Source organism: Schistocerca cancellata, chromosome 2, assembly GCF_023864275.1.
Source record: "Schistocerca cancellata isolate TAMUIC-IGC-003103 chromosome 2, iqSchCanc2.1, whole genome shotgun sequence".
NCBI lineage: Eukaryota > Metazoa > Arthropoda > Insecta > Orthoptera > Acrididae > Schistocerca > Schistocerca cancellata.
The window spans coordinates 1068274933-1068298329 of NC_064627.1; the positions used below are offsets into that span (position 1 = coordinate 1068274933).

General features: G+C 36.8%; 1 protein-coding gene across 1 annotated transcript in view; it reads right to left on the minus strand.

The window, feature by feature from the left end:
* The window catches only part of LOC126161033 (dynein beta chain, ciliary-like), a 784705-nt gene that overhangs the window by 207553 nt on the left and 553755 nt on the right, over positions 1 to 23397 (minus strand). The gene's annotated exons all lie outside the window — the stretch shown is intronic.

Consider the following 23397-nt stretch of genomic DNA (forward strand, 5'->3'; position numbering starts at 1 on the left):
GTCAAAGCAACTTTGGAAACATGTGGGCAGTTTTCCAACATTTGAATTATTCTTGATTTGTGAATTTTGAGCTTAATGAAATTGTAGTAACAACTCTTTCCCATTCAAAGGTGAGTGGCACTCAACATTATGAATTTTGTTTTCCACTCTGATGTTGAGCCTCATACGATATGACTTTTCATAATCTCGAATCTGACTGTTCTAGACATCAATGCTGTGTAGCACTGCCATCTAGGGAAACCTATTTTAACCTGGTGTCAAACTGTAGCAGATGTTCTGAAAGAAATGTTGTAATTATTACATTCAAGTTAGTAGGTGCAAAATGGCTAGTTCTTCACGCAGAATCCTTTCTGAGGAAGTGACTGTAAAGCTTTGGGAGGAATGTCTAAATGAACACGAGAGCGGCAATGATTCTGATGATGCCAGTGACTCTTCTGTAAACAATTTAAGTGAAATGAATACAGAAACTGTCCACCCTGAAGAGATTCAAAAAATATCACACAATGAAAAATTGTGTATTGTCATTGTTATGTCAATATATTTTAATGAATGCAAACTTCTTTTTTTAATGTATACCCTAATTGTTGGTCAGTGGCCTCTTCAGTTCAACAAAGAGACTCACACAATTCTCAGTGGCACACCCAGATGGTAGAGATTTAAATAAGAGCACATGGAGATTCCCTGTGACTGCAGTGTTAACAAAATAACTATTTATAATAATTTGGTACATCTTCTTTTTTCAGTATTAACATTTTCCACATTTTTGAGAATGATATCCTGCTTTTCACATCTCTTCCGTGTTTCAGTCTTCAACATTCCCTAAATAGCCTTTTGCTTCTTATCAGACTGCCTTATTAAGCTATCATCAGTCAGAACTTCTGTCTTAGTGATTACTTTTTGATGCAGACTTTCATAAATCTTAACATATTCTATAAACCATGGAGTTGTTAATGTTTTCATTTTAAAAATTAGTCTTTTTAGAGTTATAATAGAATTTTTAATGGCAGATGTGTTGTAGGAACTTGCCTTTGTGTTATCATGAAATCTGATTTTGACAGCTTCTTTGGAATAGACATCTTAAAATTTTCCAAGAAGGTTGAAGAGGTATTTGTTTGGGCTATTACTTTTGCCCAGGATTTACTGCTTACGATATTTGAAAAATTCATACAATTTTCCACAGAAAAACTTCTTTTATACATACAACATGCTTTTGTTTCTTTCCATGGCACTGAGAGGATCTTGAGGACAAGAGCACTGTGGTCAGATAACCCTAACATGTATTTGTTATTTCTACTTCAGTAAGTCCTGTATTTGAAAATATGTTACGTAATGGTTATTTGAGGTTTAAATGTGAAAAAATAGGTTAAAGCAACAAAAGAGATTTAAGAACTGATCTTTCAGCTTACTTTCGCTCATAAGATTTACACTGATCTCCCCACACACAAATTAGCACCCCTTTCAGTAAATAGAATTATTTGAATTAGTACTCTGAAGAATCTTTGAAGCAAGTCAAATTCTTCCAGACTGCAAGAAACGACAATTAAATTAATTATAGGACAAGACCATAGAACATCAGACAGGCAACTAAGTGCTTGACAAAACCCACAAGAGAAGGAGGAGACAAAATGAAATTCTATATGTGTTGAGAGAGTATACGATAATACTTCAGTGATTACAAATTGAGTAACATTTACAAAGAATTTGCCAGTATGAGCCCATTTATCAGTATAATGTTGTACCTTCTGTGGCTTGTATGCATGCACTAATTCAGTTAGTAAGGCTGTCTTAAAGCTATTGTGTCCTCTCTTCAAGCAAAATGGCCAACAACTGTTGTAACTGGTCCTTGGTATCCTGGATACTAGCACTGGGGAGGGAGACAAGATCCAAGTTGGTTCCAGAAATGTTCTGCCGGGGTCAGACATAGGGATGCTGCTGAACAGAAAAGGACATCAGCATCGTGCAGACATTTCATAAGAGACATGTGCACTGTGTGACAGACCATTTGGCAAGCCAGTACAAAAATGTGCATAATTTTTAATTATGTTACATAATTCTTATAAAAAAGGACAATTTGAGTAATGACATTTAATGTTATATGGAACTACAGCATCTTATACACCACAGCAATTGTGGAAATTTTTTTAATATATTAGTGAGTGAACAGCAAATAGCTGTGAGAGCCTGTAAGTTCATAGCACTTCATGCTATTCTTTAAACTGAAAAATTCTTGAATGAGAGTTTCACTCTGCAGCGGAGTGTGCGCTGATATGAAACTTCCTGGGAGATTAAAACTGTGTGCCCGACAGAGACCGGGCATGAGTCGTGCTTCGGTAGCTCAGATGGTAGAGCACTTGCCTGCGAAAGGCAAAGGTTCTGAGTTCGAGTCTCGGTCGGGCACACAGTTTTAATCTGCCAGGAAGTTTCATGAAAAATTCTTGTTCATCGTAGTAAGAAAAAGGATTGCTCCCAGCACCTCCAGCACCCCTCCTCTTTCTGTCATTGATTAAGAAATGCGTATTGGTCAGCTAGGCAATTAAAGATTCTTATTGTTGGCCTCCCACCATATTTAATGTTGGATTTTCCAAAGTTTTTTTAAGTGCTACAGTGTTATCAAGTTAGAAAGCGTAACCTGGTTATTCAATGAGTGTTGCACAACAAATACAAAATGATTTAAGATAGACTTTTTCACTGAAGTTACCACTGAATACTGCCTGAACAGCTAGATTCCAAACAAACTGATTACCGATGAGAGCCTGCACATGGACGAGCTTTGTAAACTGAGAAATGTTCCACTGGCATAGTGATTATTTTCAAGATTAAACTTATTCTTTCTGATATCAGTAATCATGCCAATGAGGAACAAGCTACATAGCACACCCTTAGTCTCCAGCTGGTCATTATCCTTTGCTGAATCTATTTCAAGTTTTAGATTACTCAAGAAGACTTTAGTAATCTAAAACTTGAAATAGATTCAGCAAAGGACAATGACCAGCTGGAGACTAAGGGTGTGCAAGAAGACTTTACCCGTGTGGAGTTTGCTGGTCTCCCATCGGGCGCCTCCCCAGGTGGCGGATAGGGGAATACTCACCAGATATGTTGGTTTCCGGGAAAATAAAATACCTGGGGTGGACCAAAACTAGCAGCTGCTGTCTTGTAGTATGATATTGGCTTATCAAAGGCTAAAGGAAGAAAACCTTGAGTAAAAATTACCTGGTCCTCCGGGTTGGGGGTTGTGCAGTGGGCCAGCTCCTCACTCACATAAAAACATAAAAATGCTAAAAAAACCTAATAATATGCCTCGGAAAAAGTGGAACTTTGGACGACGAACTGGCAATGAGAAACGGAAAATTATGTTTGGATGCTGGAATGTGCAAGGTATTTCCACTAAAATAAATTTACTCCCTGCAGAACTTGACATGTTCAACATGGATGTTGTCGTACTCTCTGAAACAAAGAAGAAAGGCCAAGGAGAAGAAGAACTGGATAATTATGTACATATCTGGAGTGGGGTATCAAAAGCAGTAAGAGCCAAAGCAGGAGTCTCCATTATGATAAAGAAATCATGGAAAGAAAGAATCACAAATTGGACATTCATCAATCAACGTATTATAACTGTTGAAATGACATTATTTGCTAGGGAAATTGTGATTATTGGCGTATCTGCACCCACGAATGACACAAAAGATAAGGAGAAAGATACATCTTGGGACACCCTCAGGGAGACTATTGAAAAAATCCCAAAAAGAAAGGAACTGATTATCATGGGCAATCTGAATGAAAGGGTAGGAATTAGAGAATCTTGTAGAATAGTAGGAAAACATGGAGAGGACAAATATAATGACAATGGGGAACGATTGATTGCAATTTGTGAACAATTTGATCTAAAAATTACCAACACATTTTTCAAACATAAGGACATTCATAAATATACTTGGCAACAGAACACCAAAGAACTTCGTTCTATAATAGATTATATTATCATTAGGCAAATAAGTAGTTTCAAGGCAGTAGACGTCAGATCTTATAGAGGAGCCCAGTGTGGATCAGACCACTATCTAGTTAAAATGAAGTCTTTCTGGCCATGGAAGAATGCAAGGAGTGATACAAGTAACATAAATAAAACGAACCAGACTGAGAAAGATGAAAATTTACCTTTTAATATTGACAGTCTACAAGACGAAAGTATCAGAACACTCTTTGCGGCCAGGATGGAAAGGAAACTGGTTGAATCATTTGAAGGAAGTACAGAGTAAATATACGACTATATAAAAGCTAATTTGAAAATCATAGCAACAGAGGTGTTGGGTAAAAAAGATAGCAACCACAACCATGCAGCAGAGTGGTGGTCAGAGGAACTAGAGGTCCTCGTTAGAGAATCCAGATTTTAGAAAGTGAAGTACTTCAGGCATTGAGAACAGGAAAGAATGGTAATTCACGGGGACCAGGCAATATCAATCTGGAGTGTCTGAAATATGGTGGTGACAAAATTGTGAAACTGATAACACAGCTCTTCAACAAAATGATACATGGAGATTCAATACCCAACGAGATGAAGCTAGGTTACATTAATACAATATTTAAGAAAGGGGATTGCAAAATTTGTTCAAACTATCGAGGAATTTGTGTTAGAAACACATTAATGAGAATTTTTGCGAAAGTAATTAAAAACAAACTGGAAAAAATTTTAGAACCCAAGAAGAGCAATGTGGATTCACGGCTGGGAGATCATGCGTAGACCATATTTTCACATTAAGACAGATTTTGGAGAAACATAGGGAAAAATCAAAAAATATAGGATTAATTTTCATAGATCTAGAAAAAGCGTATGATACTGTACCAAGAAAATTACTTTGGAGAGCACTACATATGGCAAACATAAACCCTTCCTTGATTAAAATAATACAACAGATGTATAAAGATAACATTTGCCAAGTGAAAGTTGGTAATAAACTTTCACAGAAATTTAGAACAAGCAAAGGCCTTTTACAAGGCTGTCCCATGTCACCATCATTATTTAAAATCTATATAGATATTAGCCTTAGAACATGGTCTCATAAATGTAATAGTATGGGATTAGAAATAAGAGATGGAGTTTACCTACATCATTTATTATTTGCTGATGATCAAGTAGTCGTAGCACAAGATGGGGAGGATGCTAACTATATGTGCAATCAACTAGCAGTAGCATACAAAACTTGGGGTTTGAAGATTAATTACCAAAAAACAGAATACTTGACTAATGATTCAGATGAGCTATACATTGAAGGAAAGAAAATCAAAAAGATAAACACTTTCTGTTATTTGGGATCCATTTTAGAAATCGAGGGAAAATCAGAGTCAGAAATCAATAAAAGAATTAGTAGCGGACGGAGGGTCATTGGGATGCTTAAGTCAGTCTTATGGAGCAGGAATGTAATGAGCAGAACTAAAAAATTAATATACAAATCCATATTAGAGAGTGTGGTTCTGTATGGAACGGAGACCTGGACAATTAACATGAAGCACATTAAAAAATTAAAAGCTCTAGAGATGGACTTTTGGAGAAGATAGGCAAGAATCTCCAGGAAAGAAAAGATAAGGAACACCAAAGTAATAAGGAGAATGGAAATAAAAGAAAGAATATATGACGTAATGGATAGGAAGAAATTACAGTGGTACGGGCATGTACGACGAATGGAGGAAGCCAGAATACCAAAATTGATACTGGAGTGGGAACCAGAGGGGAGAAGAAGAAGAGGATGACCTGTGACCACCTGGCTCCAAAATGTACAGCACACAATGAGGAGAATGGGCGCAGAGGAAGAGGACAAGCAAGATCGAAACACCTGGAGAAATATTTTGAGAGTATAGTTTAAGAACATTTGTTGTTTGTATTGTAATTTCCAAGTAAATTATTATGTTGGAGATAAGCCTCTGTAATGAGGAAAAGCTCAAAAATAATAAAATAAGAAGACTTAAGCTGCAGTGTCATTGAGCCTCAAAGGATTAAGGCTACCAGATTATTTCTTTGAAGCTCTGCAAGATCTTCAGCATCATGTTGTACTGTCACACTAAGAAAGCAATTACCATTCAGCATCATTATGCGTGGAACAAACATTCCACACTCTATGAATTACTAGAAAAATTTTTATTCAGTATTTTGATTGAGAATTTTTATTGCTAGTGACATTTTCTATTCAAACCAAATAACAGTTATTTGTTGAGCTCTAAATGTATTTGCAGTAACCATTCATTCATAAATCTTTTTTATGAATAAAGCCATAAACAATAACGGAAACAAGCCTCTTGTGACTCCAGATGTAACAAGACACACAACAACTGATGTGAGCAGTAGAAGCCGGAAGAACATAGAGAGTGTCAGTCAGTGCTACTCCAAGTATATATAGGGCAAGTCACTGCAGATGGTGCAGAGGAGACTGCACCATGAGCACACCTCCCACAGGTGGCCTCCAGCGGCTGGCCCACACTGATACAGTTAGCAGTTGATTGAAGCACACACACACACACATTGACACCACACTTGCTACACTCATGCTCACACACACTAGTAGCAGGAAACAGCAATATACTAACATTTAAGTCCTAGCCTTGCCTTTGAATGATTACATTTCAAATTGATTAATGCTGATAGATATTTTGAAGAGGCACTTCAATTTTACAGGTTTGGCTTTCATGGCTGGTATTGACATCACTTAAAACTTCTGAGCTACTAGGTCACGGTCGATGTAAAACTCTGTCTCCTAACATTTCCTCTCTGACTGCAGTTTTGACGTCCTTCAGAGGTAAAATGATGAACTGCCACTTTACCTCTGAAGATTTCTCCTGCAGCTGGAGAGGGAATGTTAGGAGGATGTTTTATACATTCATCAGGGCCTATTAGCCTGGAAGATTTAAGTGAGGCATTTCAATTAATAATCATTCAGAAGTAGGAATCTTCTGAATTGGTGACTATGACAGGACTTTGGGAAAGATGGAATTTTGATGATTGAGGAGGATTATTTTGCCTTGAATGCACTTTTATATTACTTTCTACATACTGTAATTAATACATGTCTTGCAACTTGTTTCATGCAATACTGGGAAGCAGAGGTGCGATCACGGAACCAGAGCAGCCTCATCTAACACAAGCAGATTTCCTTCAGCAGCAGAAAAAGCAACAGCCACGCACTTATTGCTATTCTTTGACTGAATTCTACCTCTACCAGTCTGCAGGCACTCTCTTACTATTAGTGTTAGTTTTGTTTAACTTCATAATTAGTAGGCTTAGTAGATTAGTGTGCTGTGTTCCACCAAAAGTGAAATTTTGTGTACATATGATTAAATGTGTACTGAATATAGTTTATACTTGTCAAGCATCATTAAAAGGGGAACTATTTATTTTGAAGTAGGATCCTGTGTTATTGTAATGACTCACTCTAAAATTTTTAAAATACAGCATGACCAGGAATCATATATACAATCAATTTCAGAGGTTTCTGGTGTAGGTGAATCATTGGTATCAACACAGATAATAATGGATCCATTCACTGAAATTCAACTGAAACTGTTTGCTACCAATCATTCTGAGATGACAAAGGCCTAAGCTGAAATGTCGACCATAGTATCAGACACAGAACGGGGTCACACACAATTGTCGACCACAGTACCACATATTATTATTATTATTATTATTATTATTATTATTATTATTATTATTCTCATGTCAGAAATATACAGGTACATGTGCATATATTTTACACAGTTATGATTTAATTACTTTTGACCAAAACTTGGCCACTTCCAGTGCATTTTCTGTTGCTTGTTGAAGATAATCTTCTGTACAGGAGACTGGGCACAATTGACACTGAAGCATGTGCCAAACTGTCTGTTCTTCTCCACAGGCATACTGAATATCATTCGGATCAGTGTATCCCCACCCCATCTTGCCAAGTTAACTTTTGATCTTCCAAATCCAGATCTCAGTCTATTCAGGGACTTCCAAGTTGTCCATTCCCCATCATGGCCTGGAGGTAAAGCTTCAACAGCTCTTTTCCAACCAGGGGGAAGGTAGGTCATAGCCCACCATAGTAGTAACCTAGCTTTTTCAGCAGTGGTTCTAAGTTCCTCTGATGTCCTAAGGAAACTCTTCTGTGACTTCAGTCACTGTGGATGTGGTTCATGCCCAGACAGAGTATGGATAATGTCCTGTTCCACTGCCTTTCTTTCCTTGTTCGCAGCTATCTCTCTTCGAACGGGTGGTGCTGCTATTCCTGCGAGGTGGTAAAGCCATTTGACTGGAGTGGATTTCAAGCAAGACTGGAGTGGATTTCAAGCAATGTGCTATATTTCTGCAGATTTCGTTGAGAGCTGCATCCACCTGTTTGGCATGAGTTGAATTTTACCAAACAGGAAAGGCATACTCTGCCACAGAATAGCATAGTACTATTGCAGATTTTCGGATTGTTTCAGGTTGACTACCCCACTGTGATCCAGCCAGTTTCCATGGGAGACTGTTCATGGTGGAAACTTTTGAATTGCATTTCATGCAGTGCTTTTTGAAAGTGAGAGATCTGTCAAGTGTCACTCCTAGGTATTTTGGAGTTTCGTAGTGTTCCAGTTCGAAGCCTGACCATACTATTTTCAACATGCGAGTGGCTTCCTTGTGTCTCAAATGAAAAGCACACACTTGGGTCTTTGAAGGGTTTGGTTTAAGCTGGTTTGTGTTGTAGTATCTGGAGAGATCTTCAAGGGCATTCATGAGATTGTTCTCCACTGATCCAAAATCTGTGCTCTGGGTGGCTAGAGAGAGGACGTCAGCATATAAGAAGCTCCTGGTGTTTGGGGCTGTAGGTTGGTCGTTCGTGTATATATTAAACAGAATTGGAGCCAAAACACTTCTTTGTAGGAAGTCAAACCAATCTGAATTATCCCAGAAAGCTGAGAATGTGGTCACAAAACAAGACTTAGAACCAGTGACTTTTCAAGTTTTGCATATAGCTAAAAAGCACGAAAAGCTTTTGAATGAGCTTGCACAACTGTGCCATACTCAAGGAAATTTTTCTAGTGAAATTTCAAAGCTTACTCAAGAATTTCAAGACCTGAGGAGCAGGCAGGTTAATGCTGAACTGACTGTAGATCGAACTGGGAATACTAGCAATAAAATTTCTTCTGGATGTAAGAGCTTATTGAAAGCAAATTTGAAGATCATAAGGACCGATTTTCTACAAAATTAGATGACTGGGCTACATAAGGAGATGCATAGAAGATGTTATATCAGATCTCTCAGTCACTGATTTACCAATAAATGATCACTTTAAGCAGCAAGAAATCAAGGAGGCAAAAGAAAAGCTCAGTTCAGATTTTGTTCAATGGAGAGGTCACATTGCTCAGTTGGTCAAAAATGTGTTGCAGGACTTAAGAGTAGGTCCAAGGGTATTCTCACTCCAAAAGATTGTATAAAATCTATGGATTGAGAAGCCGTTGAAACACCACCAGTTTCAGCCTTTTTTTCCATCAGACAGAAGGACAGCAAACTTGGTTGTTTTTATAAGAGGTTTCAGACGAGTATTGCCAAGAACATGGATCAAGATCTAAATAATTAGTCATGTCACATGCTACTTCCAAGGGGGTACCTTTCTGTGGCCCACTAACATGGTGGATACCTGTGAAACATACAAAGAGTTAGTGGATAAAATTCTTGCAAAATACTCGACAAGAGGTGTACAGGAGTGCTTATGAAAAGAAGGTATTTAATCCTGAGCCATTCTTATGCTGAAATGGTAATTTGAGGAAGTATTTTGAAAAACATATGAACAAAGCATGACACTGAGAAGAACCAGTTATGCACAAAGATCTGTTAAGGATATTGAAAGCCAAATTACCATTTGAAATCAAGGCAGAAACTTATACATGTGAATGAAGAAAGTGTAAAAGACTATATGTCCATACTTGATTCCATAAACTTAATTCAAGATTATTTTAAGTCCGAAGATGTGGAAAATAATGAAAAATCACTAGTTCCAAGCAATCTGAAATGATGAGCATATAACCAGAACCATCATCCATATAATAATAACAATTACAATGGGAACAGACCAAATAGTTACAAAATAGTAAACAAAATGGCAATGGATCAAGCCTCCAACCAAATCAAGGGAGGAACAATCAATCGCAGAGAAGGTTTAACTCATTTTATGATAACAATACAAACCAGAATCAACAACATTGGACTCTATCCATAATTTGGAGTCACTATCCCAGAACAGTCATCAGAACTGGAGGGAACCAACAATGGGTTGAAGATTACAGATGAACTCTGTGCAGATGTCAATGAATGCAACAAGGTACATAAAATGGTACCAATTTCTGCAATTAAGGCACGGCAGAAAGAATTCCTCACAATCTTATGGTGGATATCAGGGCATTGTGTAACGGAACATATTAAAGGCTTTACTGTACCGAAGTATGCGATACCCTCCAAATTCAACCAGTTTAACGAGTATTTATGATTATAGAAAAGTTATTGTGTATGTTAACAATGATTGCATAACATGTCTCCATAAACAGTCAACCCATTAAATTATACTGAATAACTGATCCACACAAAAGTTTATATCACTTGATCACTGATACAGCAAATGTCATCATGTAAAAACACTAAGTTCATCTTAAATAATTAATATGAAGTACGAAAAATAGTGGCCAACTTAGGTATTTTGGATCTGCTTAAATAAAAATCACCCAGTGAAACCTATTTGTTCGCTAGGAGCGTTTTCACTCAGTATTCACGAAATCAATCCTATTTTAGACGAAAACCAATGTAATTCTTAATAATTCATGTTATTTACTTATTTATGCAAATTAGAGAAGTCAATTGACAAACTTCTAAAAAACGGCCTTTTTGTAACAAAGAATTATTCTGTCAAGTCAACAAATCTGTCTGTCATTTTAATAACATGTTAAATTATGTCACTCGATGCAAATTAATAACTTTTCTGCACAAATTATGATAACAGATGTACATGTGACTTGTAAACTATATCTCTTTTTAGTAGTTCTTTGACAATGTTATAAATACAAGCAGCAAGAACGGTCGGGAGGCAGTCGGAATGTCACTTTGGTAAAGTGTGTTTGTGTGTTATTGTTTGAGGTGAATAAACAATGCAAAGAACATGTAACGGAAGTACTACTTTGTGTTGAGTCATGGTCTTTGGTGGACAGTGGAATTAAGATGGCCACCAGAGTAATAAATATTCGAAGTTTACATATGTGTTGGTTTCGCTCGTTCTTTTTCATCAAAAGCACATAAAAAACACGGGACCTCATGTTTTTAACCCTAGACAACCAGATGTAGAGCCAGCATCAGCATCGAGAGACAGCAGCGATCCAGCAAGTAGCAGCGATTACTACAACACAATGCATTTTAATGGCGCCAACCTAACATCAAGTGCTAACAAGCTCCGTAAATGGGAGTGAAATAGTGCGATTACAGCAATTAGCAATATCTACGACCAGGCGACCATTACAAAAGTGGAGGCTCAGCCGGGATCTTTAAGTGCATCGATGATAATAGTGCAGCGATAAATTTCGTAAGTGCTTAGCATTCCAAAAAAGTTTATTTGTGCAGTGTGTCAACAGTGAAAATATGTTAAAAATCAATAAATAAATAAAGTGTGTCTGTGCGACTATGAAAAACTATCATCACACCGCTCGGAAGATTAACGTCTGGATTATGTCAATGGAATTCATCAATCAAGACTTCAGCTTCGATAAAACCGAATATAAGTGAAGAAAGCCAACAAGAACACCGATCACGACATCATAGCATAGCTACATAAAGCAAGGTATTTTGTTGTTGTCATTTAAAATAATTAATAGTTAACATGTCTCTACCTGAGAGCGATGAGATCGTAGGAAATGTAAAAATTGAACCAGGGGATGGTGAACAATTAAACTTAACAGAGTGGCTAGCAGGGTTTGCAACTCAAATAAGCTCGCAACTTAAACAATCAAGTGAACAAGTAAGTTTGGATTTTAAACAATCAAGTGAACAAGTACATTTGGATTTTAAACAATCAAGTGAAGAAGTAAGTTTGAAACTTAAAGAAAACACAGACAGACTGGATAAGTTAAGTTTCAATTTTGATCTATTAAGTACTCATCTCAATGAGAAGTGTGAGGAAATTAAAACTACCCTCAGTAAGAACACTAGAGAACAGTTGATGTACTTCAGAAAAGAATTTCAAGTTAAAGTTGAAAGTTTAAATGAAAACATACAAGCTAACACAGACAGCATTGCTGGCATCTACAACAGAGTAGATACTGAAGTTGAAAGATTAGATCAGAAAATAGACAAAACATCAGAAAACCTTAAACAAGAATACAACCTGTATACTACTAATGTAGATACAAAAGTAGAAAATATACACACTAAATTTACACAATTGGAGGATGCATTGATGTCCAAACAAACGATTTACAATCAAAATACAATGTACGGGCACATCCAAGTGAAATGCTTTCCTGGTGAAAATCTGCACCCTATTGACTTTATTCACCAATGTAAGGATATGTTTGTTGTAGGAATGTCAGATAACATAAAAATTAAGTTAGTAAAACGGTTTCTAGAAAGGGAGGCCCTATCCTGGGCAAATGAGAATAATGATTCTTGGAATACTTTTGAAGAGTTTGAAGCTAAATTTATTTGTAAATATTGGTCACAATCCATACAAGCCAGATTAAAGTCAGAATTTCTAAATGGACCAGTGTATAGAGGGAATGTAGGGGGAATGCAAAAATTTTGCAGAGATCAATTGAAAAAGCTTGCTCACTTGAATAACTCTTTTGATATTATGACACAAATTGATGTTTTAAAAAGAAGGTTACCAGAGAGACTGCAGTGGGAATTGGTCCATGGACCAGACGATTCAATGGAAGAGTTCCTGAAATTTGTAGATAGATTAGATAGGGCCTTGGAAAGAGAAAATAACCAAAGTTTTGGCTCTGGCAACAACCAGTATGGGGGGTGGAACAGGAATGTAAATAGAGATTATTATGGGAGGAGAGACTTTGAAAATTCTGGAAATAATGCTCCAAATAGGGGAGATAGGAGATATGAAAATGATTTCAGAAACAATACACAAGAGGGAGGATGGAGGAGAGATAACAGGAATGATAGAAATAGGTATTGGGGAAGAGAACAAGATAGAAGGGGGTTTGTTGAAACTAGTGAACAAAACGACAACTACAAACGGACAGACCGAGGGAACCAGCCGGGAAACGGTGGACAGTCCCACTAGATGTCCGTAGTTTTGGGGCTAGACAATATTATGACAGGACAACACATAACCGAAACTGGAGAAGGAGAAGATACAATGTAAAGAGTAAGTACCATGAAAATACTGATGTTGTTAGAATGAATAAATTAGAATTTAATAAAAGGTTTTGGGATACTATGAGTAAAAGTGATACAGTTAATAAAAACAGTGTTCAAGCACAGGTAGTTAGTGAAAGTGCAGAAGTTGAAGGTATTGCAGAGTTCCATAGTTGGGCTGAAAAAGATACTGGTGTTAATAACAAGTCAGACACACCACAAATAGAATCTATTTTGGGGGGTTTATTTGATAAGAAGGGGGATGACGAAGTTTTTAATGGAGCCAAAGACTCAATTGCTGAGATTCAGATACATAGGGGGGAAACTGAAGATGGGGTTGTTGTGGAGGAGGAGGAAGAAGTAATAGAGGGACATTTAAATAATGATCCTAAATCAAGTGATGTTATTGATGAGAGTGTGGAGGAAGAAATAAAAGTATTTGTAGAATTGAAAAGTGATTATGTGGTAAAGGTGAGTGATGTGACAAACATGGGTAATAATGGGGTTAATTTAAGTGAAATGCAGACTAGGGAATGTGTATCTGAGGACAAGCTATTGCCTATTGGGAACTATGAAACACTAATCTATGAGAATGGTAATAATAATAATATTAAAGAAAATATAAAGGGATGGACTGTAAATGTGTGTTTTCAAGAAAAAGGGGAAAAGTTTTTAGAAGTTTTGTGGAACAACTATGGAAACTGTATAAACAAAGATGCCTTTTGGAAAGAATTAGCAAAGGTAAGTGCAACCCTGTATCCTACATGGTGGACAAGAATCCGTAGTGGACTTTATAAAAAAGGGGGTGAAAACAGTAGTTTAAGTGACAACACAGTGTTAAAAGGAACAGATGAAAACAAAGGTTTATGTTTAAATGTCAATGCTTTGCAAACAGAGAGGGATGTGTCTAAGTGTAGGAAAGAGACATTAGACTTAGGAACTAAAGAAACTGAAAATGATCTATTGTTTGAAAATACTGAAATAGACAAAGATGTTGAGCTAGGTTGTCCATATGTTAAAGTAAACATTGACATTTGTCCATTTGAAATAAAAGAAAGCCCACATACTAATGCGTATAGACTTATCTTTCCCAGATCAAGAAGGTTATTTGGATTAAGAAACATCACTGAATTGAAACCATATAAACATGATTAAGCACATTTCCCTGTTTGAATACAGTTACTTACCCATTTTCCATAAAGCATGTTATCAGCAAAGATTTTTACTGGGTGTGTCAAATAGCAACTACCACTCATCCTACAGACCCTGGAAAAGTTCCAGATTTCTGAGAGAATGTTTTTATACTTTTATTGTCACTATTGAATATTAAATTTTGAGACATCTTCTTTACTTGCAACGGGCAAGAAGGTGACAAACATTTATTACTTTCTTTTTGTATTGTTGAATATGGGACATACTTGCACCAAATAAAAGACAATGTAAAAAAATCGTTGTGCAAGACCCATCATTTTGTTACTATTCTTTTCTTAGGCATAAGATTTGGGTACAATTTTCTACAGCTAATCAGATGTTCACCAAGTTTGATGTTTGTGTTATGTTGTGACGAATTTAAGTGTCTAATTTTAATATTCATATGTTCTTGTACTATCTTGACTGTGTCTCAATGGGAGACAATATTTAAAAAACTTTTCTTTTTTTTTAAATGCATATTACATTCATACACGTGACTCTTCTAATGTTTGTGTTTATATATCATGTCCATACTTATAATTATGTTCTTTGTTTTCATTTCTTTTATGTGGCTCAAAAAGAGCAGACAATTGCAATATTTTCCTATGGACATATGACCTGTCCATCTGTGTAATATATTTATGCTCCTTCTATTATCTTGATTAATCTGTCTCAATGAGAACTGACTTTGAAATAATTTACATATATTTTTTATATATCTTAAAATCGCATGTGATATATTTGTGTCTGTTTTTGATCATTTTCCGTGGGAGCAAAGATTAACATTTTTTTTTACTTTCATATATTACTAAATATTTTTAATATGCTGTCATACTGAGAGCCATAACACAAAGTGCATTTGAAACAACACAACTAAAATATTTGCAGGAAAAAGTCATTTCGAAATGGTGTAATGGTCATTGCATACATACACATTATGCATAGTAAAACAAAAAAATTATTAAAGTAGTACTTTTTCCAAATTTTAACCATTTGATACATTTGTCCTAGTCGGCTAATATCATTAACGTTCTGTAAATGATATTACCCGAGGGGGGTATTGTAACGGAACATATTAAAGGCTTTACTGTACCGAAGTATGCGATACCCTCCAAATTCAACCAGTTTAACGAGTATTTATGATTATAGAAAAGTTATTGTGTATGTTAACAATGATTGCATAACATGTCTCCATAAACAGTCAACCCATTAAATTATACTGAATAACTGATCCACACAAAAGTTTATATCACTTGATCACTGATACAGCAAATGTCATCATGTAAAAACACTAAGTTCATCTTAAATAATTAATATGAAGTACGAAAAATAGTGGCCAACTTAGGTATTTTGGATCTCCTTAAATAAAAATCACCCAGTGAAACCTATTTGTTCACTAGGAGCGTTTTCACTCAGTATTCACGAAATCAATCCTATTTTAGATGAAAACCAATGTAATTCTTAATAATTCATGTTATTTACTTATTTATGCAAATTAGAGAAGTCAATTGACAAACTTCTAAAAAACGGCCTTTTTGTGACAAAGAATTATTCTGTCAAGTCAACAAATCTGTCTGTCATTTTAATAACATGTTAAATTATGTCACTCGATGCAAATTAATAACTTTTCTGCACAAATTATGATAACAGATGTACATGTGACTTGTAAACTATATCTCTTTTTAGTAGTTCTTTGACAATGTTATAAATACAAGCAGCAAGAACGGTCGGGAGGCAGTCGGAATGTCACTTTGGTAAAGTGTGTTTGTGTGTTATTGTTTGAGGTGGATAAACAATGCAAAGAACATGTAACGGAAGTACTACTTTGTGTTGAGTCATGGTCTTTGGTGGACAGTGGAATTAAGATGGCCACCAGAGTAATAAATATTTGAAGTTTACATATTTGTTGGTTTCACTCGTTCTTTATCATCAAAAGCACATAAAAAACACGGGACCTCATGTTTTTAACCCTAGACAACCAGATGTAGAGCCAGCATCAGCATCGAGAGACAGCAGCGATCCAGCAAGTAGCAGTGATTACTACAACACAATGCATTTTAATGACGCCAACCTAACATCAAGTGCTAACAAGCTCCGTAAATGGGAGTGAAATAGTGTGATTATAGCAATTAGCAATATCTACGACCAGGCGACCATTACAATTGGTACATGTGATCACAGGAAATTTCTTCAGTAAACTATTGCAAATGAAGAATTTGCCAACATATCCAGTGATATGGATAGTTGGTGCAGTGAGCAGTCGGGCCCACCCAGTAAAATTACAGATGATGCTGCCTGTCAGAATGGGAAATTTAGCTTTTAATTGCCCATTCCTAACAATAAATAAGGTCATCATCAGTAGTATACTGGGATTGAATGAGATTCATGGGAAGGACTGTAAATTAGACTTCTCAGCAGAAAAATTAAATATGAAGATTGACAGAACTGACATACAACTAGACGATTTACACATGGAGTGAAGAGCGATACTTCCAATGACAATGAATTATGGAGACCAGCAGCCAACAAAATCCAAAGGAAATGGAACTAGCAGACTGGGAAGTTAATTTACTAGAGAAAGCCTAAAGGAAGTTACAAGAGCCAAATCATCTTACCCCTGAACAGAAGAGCAAATTAGCCAATTTACTTAACCATTACTGTCGAGTTTTCTGAGAAAAATCTGGTATTATTAAACACTAAACCTGTAATTTGGAAGCATTCCCACATAATATCTACTATCCCATACTAATGAAGCAGAAACAAGCTGCGGAGGATGGGATAAACAAAACAATAGTGTGGGATGTAATCAAGCCTTCGAACAGCTCATACTGCAATTTGCTTTAATCGAGCCTTCGAACAGATCATACTGCAATTTGCTCCAAGTCGTACTAAAAGCTAGTGGGAAGGTCTGATTTGTCCTCAATGCCAGGTTATCAATATTATCACAGTTCCAGTTACAATGCATCCAGAAACCATAGACATAATCATCTAAAAAGTTCCATGGTATAAAGTACTTGTCTAGCATAGATACACAACGCGATCAAAAGTATCCGGACAAATGGCTGAAAATTACTTACAAGTCCGTGGCGCCCTCCATCCTTTATGCTGGTATTCCATATGGTGTTGGCCCACCCTTAGCCTTTATGACAGCTTCCATTCTCATAGACCTACATTCAATCAGGTGTGGGAAGGTTTCTTGGGGAATGGCAGTCCGTTCTTCATGGAGCGCTGCACTGAGGAGAGGTATCGATGTCGGTCGGTGAGGCCTAGCACAAAGTCGGCATTCCAAAACATCCCAAAGGTGTTCTGAAGGATTCAGGTCAGGACTCTGTGCAGGCCAGTCCATCACAGGGATGTTATTGTCATGTAACGACTCCACCACAGGACGTGCATTACAAATAGATGCTCGATTGTGTTGAAAGATGCAATCGCCATCCCCGAATTGCTCTTCAACAGTGGGAAGCAAGAAGGTGCTTAAAACATCAATGTAGGCCTGTGCTGTGATAGTGCCACACAAAACAAGTTGTGCAAGCCCTCCATGAAAAACACATCCACACCATAACATCACTGCCTCCGAATTTTACTGTTGGCACTACACACGTGGCAGATGACGTTCACTGGGCATTTGCCATGCCCACACCCTGCAATCAGATCTCCACATTGTGTACCATGATTTGTCACTCCATACTATGTTTTTCCACTGTTCAGTCATCCAATGTCTACGCTCCTTACACCAAGCAAGGTGTCGTTGGGTATTTACCGGCATGATGTGTGGCTTACAAGCAGCTGTTCGACCATGAAATCCAAGTTTTCTCACCTCCCGCCTAACTGTCATAGTACTTGCAGTGGACCCTGGTGTAGTTCGGAATTCCTGTGTGATGGTCTGGATAGATGTCTGCCTATTACACATTATGACCCTCTTCAACCATCGGCGCTCTCTTGTCAGTCAACAGATGACATCAGCCTGCACGCTTTAGTGCTGTTGTGTGTCCCTCCATGTTTCTACTGCACTATCGCATCAGAAACAGTGGACCTAGGGATGATTTGGAGTGTGGAAATCTCATGTACAGACGTATGGCACAAGTGACACCCAACCACCTGACCACATTCAAAGTCTGTGAGTTCCATGGAGTGTCCCATTCTGCTCTCTAGTGAAGCCTAATGACTACTGAGGTTGCTGATATGGAGTACCTGGCAGTAGGTGGCAGCACAATGCCCTAATATGAAAAACGTATGTTTCTAGGGTTGTCCGAATACTTTCGATCACACAGTGTATGTGTCCTTCCTACTCGCAAGTGAGCCTGGGACAGTCTTCATGAAAATACACCACCTTCCTATATGCCAGATGCAGTTATCAATTTAAAGTTATGCTGTTTGGACTTAATTTGAGTTCAGGCATGTTTATTTTGGTACTGGACTATGTTCTAGAGCCATCACTACAAAACTTCTCTTTTAATTGCCACATCAATTAGGGAAGAACATCTGTAACTTATAAGCAAGGTGCTAGATACGTTTCAAAAAGCTGAAGTCACAGCCAGTTTCCAGAATTCCCATTCTAGGCTTGAAAGGATTAAGTTTCTCAGACTTATGTTAGCTTCCAAAGATATTTTACCCAATGCAGAAAAGGTAAGGGCAATCAAGAAATTTCCATCACCTGGGACCAAGAAGTAACCAAAAGGATTCCCAGGGCTTGCATCATTTTTCCGCAGATGTGTGTCTTTCCGTTGTGCCTACCTGCAACTCAGCATCTCCGCTATATGGTGGTGAGTGGTAACCATCCTTTTCATAACACTGTCATTATTCCACCCCGGACTTTCCATTGTTTGAAACATGGAAAGACATATACAACTGTAAGGACACATGTAAAAATTTTGAAATTTTCCTGGAAATATTCTCACATTATTTTGATATTTCTTTCCAGTAAAAAAAAAAAAAATAAAAAAATAAAAAAAAATGAATAAATCTACACTAACAAAAGAAATTTTCTTGGCTGACAACAGGCATTAAAATATCTTGTGCTGAAAAAAGAAGACATAATGAAATTTCAAAAACACAAAATGTTACTAGAGAATTTCTGGTTTATTTAAAGAATTATGAGAGAGTGCTTCACAAAGTCATAAAAGAACCTGAAAAATGGCAAATGATCACCACACAATAATAGCTGGGAACAAAGTGAAAGCCCCCATATGTCAACTGCCTTCTAGACAAAGATGCCAAACAAATTACAAACACAGAAGAAGGAGCTAGTGCTTTTAATACATACTTTGCAAATATTAGTGGACAAATACTCTGTGATATAAAATCTTCCAGTAAAAACTCTACCAGGTCACCAACAAATCTAAACAGAAACCCTGACTCCCTGTTTCTTCCCCCAGCTAACCCTAAAGAAATTATACTAGCAATTAGTTAGTTAAGAACAAAATCTTGAACAGGTATGGAAGAAATTCCAGATTATGTCATTAAAAATGCAGGTAACCTCATTCCAGTACCATTAACCCACCTTTTCAACAGTTCAGTCACTAACTGGAATCTTTCCTTCCTGCTTAAAGATAGCGAACTTAAGCCACTGTTCGAAAAAGGTAAGTAAGAAGACATAGCCATCTATAGCCCTATTGCTTTGCTATTTGCATTTTTTAAAATACCAGAAAAACTTTTTAATAAAAGGTTTCTAGAGTTTCTAGAAAAGTGTAATGTATTATCCACAGCCAAACATGGTTTCAAGATAGGCTGACCAGTAGAAACAGGAATATTTGAATTTCTGAATCAAGTGCTCCAAAAAATTGATGGAGACAATTAACTGGCATATGCCTCGATCTGTCTAAGGCCTTTGAAATCATAGAACAATGCAGAAACTTGATAGTCTTGTTATCAGAGGTATACCTAACAATTGGCTTGGGCCATATCTTACAGGCTGCAAGCAGGTAGTAGAAATACAATTTCAATAAACTCTATTTTGATTGCAATGAAGTAAAGTATGGCACACCACAGGGGCTCAGTACTAGGCCCCTCCTATTTCTGATATTATAAATGACCTAGCATTACCCAAACAGTGTCATAGCAGCATCCTGTTTGTACAGGGTGGAGCAGAGGAAAGGCACATTTTTTGAACTGCTAGTATGCGGCAATGAGAGGTGGTATTGACCTTGAATGAATGTTGGCAGACTGCCCATACAACGCAGTTTCAGTTGCTATGGAGCATTGGAGCATAGAGTATTGTGTGTTCATTGTCGAGCAGTACTTTAGAAACAATGATTTCACAGTCACAGTGCAACATCTTTTCTGTCAAAATTTTAAGAGTTGGACATCGAGGTGCAATGCCTGACCGAAATACTGTACTACAATGGGCTGCAGCATTTAGAAGTACTGAATCTGTGATGAAAATGAAACCACCTGGTCTTCCCCATTCGGTTTGTACTCTGGAAAATGTAGACTGAGTGAGAATGGCAGTTCTTGCTAGTCCAAAACGATCAGCTAGACGACAGGCTGTAATGCTGGGTATGTCACGTCATTCACTTCACCACATCTTGCATGATGATCTTAAAGTTTAACCCGTACAAGATAATGATCATCCAGCAGCTTAGTGATGGGGATTTTGTGCAACGCAGAGAGTTTTGTCTCGTAATGCACGAAATTTTTACGTAAGATGCAGATGCTACAGTCTTCATGAGTGATGAAGCACATTTTCATGTAGACGGTTTTTCAATGTTCAAAATTGTTGGTATTGGCCACTGGAGAACCCACATGAATTACACCAAAGACCTCTCCACAGCTTAAAAGTAAGAGTATGGTGCTGCATTTCAAAGATGGGGATTGCTGGACCCTATTTTTTTTGAAGAGGAAGGAACTGCAGTTACTGTGACATCAGCATGCTACGTTAAAATGTTAAACAACATTCTTCGTCCAGAACTTGAAAGGCATCAAGTGAACATGAGATAAATATGGTTCCAGCAGGACGGTCCCACAGCTCACACGGTGGGAGCATCCATGGAAGTGGTTCGACAAACATTCCCAGGACATGTTATTTCGAGATATGGTGATATTTACTGGCCCCCTCACTCACCCGATTTGTTGATATGTGACTTCTTTTTGTGGGGATATTTAAAATCAAAAGTCTACATGAACAAACCTCATACAATCAATGACCTGAAGAATTCCATTAGTCAGGAAATTGAGGCCATGCTGAATGAAATGTTGGAGAGAGTCATGCGTAACTTTCGGAAGAGGATCCCAATTTTTATCCAGCAAGAAGAACGTTATCTCCAAGATATTATTTTTCAAACCTAATTAAAGTATGTATATTTTAAAACTGCTTTTAAAAAATCTATCACTAAATGCTTGTTTTTATTAATTTTATCAAACTGTGTCCCAGTCATTCAATAGCGAAAAACGAATTTCCTCTGCTCCACCCTGTAGATGAAACAAGCATTTTAGCCAGTGGGAAGACAGCCAAAATGTTACACAAAACACCATCTAAGACATTAAATACTGTTTTAAACTGGATCAGCAAAAACAAACAGATAATAAATAAAAGCAAAACAGTAGTGTTAAATTCTCATAATGTCACCAGAAACAGTGAAGAGGATATAAAAATTCAGATTTCATACATAGATATTGCAAGTGTAGCTAACACAAAATTTGTGAGGATCTAGCTACAAGATAACCTTAGCTGAGATAACTCACACTGATAGTATAATTATTTAACAGACTAAGTACCATGTGCTATTTAATATGAGCACTTGAAACCTGTTATCATAAGGACTGTCTAATGACTGTTCATTATGTTAACATACATTCTGTTCTGAAATATGGGATCAGGGATCACTTCATGGGGCAACTCACCATACTGCCTGATGCTCTTTAAGATGCAAACACGAATAGAGAGAATCATGTCTGGAATAAAAAGGAACAAATCCTAGAGACTACTACTCAAAAGGATGGGGATTCTTCCTCTTCTGTGTATTTACAAGTATGAAAGTGCAATGCTTATTAAAAAAATATGCAAAAAAAACCTAGTTTCCTCCTCAAAAATGGAAATGCACCATCATAACACAAAACAGAAAACTGACTTTCACACTCTCCAGATAAAAACCAGTTTGTGAAAAAAAGAACAATTACATCAAGGTAAAATTATTTACAATAAGCTGCCACAAGATTAAAGTAATAAATGCTCTACAACATTTAAAGCAGTATTGAAAGAATAACTATTAATGTATTGTGTCTATAGCCTGGAAGAGTTTCTCCAAAATCTTTGAAAGCCTAAGAAGGTTAATGTTAAGCATATAAGCCACATTCTTTAACACTTGCAAAAATATTGTGTAAATGCAACTATTTTACTTGTAGCATGTAAGGACTGTAATCATTAATATTAGTTTATTTATATTATCAGTTGGCATTTACCAGTTAAAGTGGCTTAATTATAAGTCAGAGCTAAAAAAAGGTATTCGTTAATGCATAGAAAACATCACGTAAACGTGAAGATATATTTACACTGACCTGTACAATATCTGATGTGCTGTACTGTGAATCTAAGATTTACTGGACCACATAAATACAAATACAAAACATACTCATCTGTAGATAGATTGCATTTACCTAGCAGCCTACTACTGAACCATAGTCTGTCATTTGCTTTGCCTATGACTGAACCTATGTGACCATTTCCTTTAATATCCCTACATAATGCTATCCCCTGGTATTTGTTTGACTGATACATTTCAGCTGTCACTCACTGATGTTGTGTTCATAACAAACAATTTTTTTTGTTTTGAAAGTGCATGATTTTACATTTGTGAAAGTTTAAAGCAGGTTCCTAATCTTTGCACTGCTTTAAAATCTTGTCAAGAGCTAATTGAGTA